This window comes from Arachis ipaensis, chromosome B07 (assembly GCF_000816755.2).
Source record: "Arachis ipaensis cultivar K30076 chromosome B07, Araip1.1, whole genome shotgun sequence".
NCBI lineage: Eukaryota > Viridiplantae > Streptophyta > Magnoliopsida > Fabales > Fabaceae > Arachis > Arachis ipaensis.
Window position 1 is genome coordinate 103,081,769 of NC_029791.2, and position 1,513 is coordinate 103,083,281.

The window sequence follows — 1,513 nt, forward strand, 5'->3', positions numbered from 1 at the left end:
ACTTTGATTATCAATTTTATCAGGGGTTTGTTACTTGTGACAACCAAAACTTTTGTATGAAAGGATTCCTTGTCGGTCTAGAAGCTATATGACGATCGGATTTTCTATCGGTAAAGAATAAAAATAATCGCGTTGTAAGTATAGTTTCTAAACCAATAGAAAATCCTTTCGTACAAAAGTTTGGTTGTCACAAGAAACAAACCCCTTAATAAATTGATAGCCGAAGTATTTAAACCTCAGGTCGTCTTCTCAAAGAATTGCAGGGAGGTATGATTTATTATTGGTTATGCAAAAAGGTAGAATTTTGGGGGTTTTCGAAATAGGGAACAAATAATTTAAATGACAAGGAAAATAAATTAATAATAATAATAAAATCTCTTGGCAAGGTATGAGAATTAGAGATCCTATCCTAGTTATCCTTATCAATGGTGATAAAAATTGAGTTTTAATCCCACTCAGTTAACCTTTACTAAAGCAAAGGAAAGTCAAGTGGACTAATTAGTTTGATCCTCAAGTCCTAGCCAACTCCTAAGAAAGGACTAGAGTTATTGGAATTCAATTCAATTAGCAAAAATAACAATTATCAATCACGATGAGTTTGATAACTCAAGAGTCTCCATTTAATCAATTTAAGCCAAGAATATAAAAAGCTAAATAAGAATCATAGATCTGAAATACCTCAATTGCATTAATAAAAGAAAATCAATCTAAACATAAAGAGTTCATAAGCTAAATTGATAAAATAAATAAAAAGAACATTGAATCTGGAAATTGAGAAGAAATAATCCTAAATCCTTTAAGAGGAATCCTAATCCTAAATCCTAAGAGAAATGAGAGAACCTCTCTCTCTAAAAACTACATCTAAATTATGAAAAGTGAATAATCGAAGACTTCCTCATGAATGAATGGATTCCCCCACTTTATAGCCTCTAATATGTGCTTTTTGGGCCAAAAACTGGGTCAGAAACAGCCCAAAAATTGCCCCCAACATATTCTGGTACGTACAGGTCGCGGGAAAGTGACGCGGAAGCGTCGTCCACGCGTTTGCATGGATTGCGTTTCTGCCAGGTCACGCGTCTGCGTGATCCACGCGTTTGCGTCGCCTGGCTTCAGAGCAGCTATAGCAAATTATATATCGTTGCGAAGCCCCAAACGTTAGTTTTCCAACGCAGCTGAAACCATCTCATTTGGACCTCTGTAGCTCAAGTTATGACCGTTTGAGTTTGAAGAGGTCAGGCTAGACAGCTTAGCAATTTCTTCAACTTCTTGTATTCCTTCCACTTTTGCATGCTTTCTTTCCATCCTCTGAGCCATTCCTGCCCTGTAATCCCTGTAATCACTTAACACACATATCAAGGTATCGAATGGTAATAAGAAGGATTAATATTAGCAAATATAAGGCTAAAGAAGAATGTTTTCAATCATAGCACAAAATCAGGAAGGAGAATGTAAAACATGCATTTTGTATGAACAAGTGTATGAAAGATTGATAAAATCCACTCAATTGAGCACA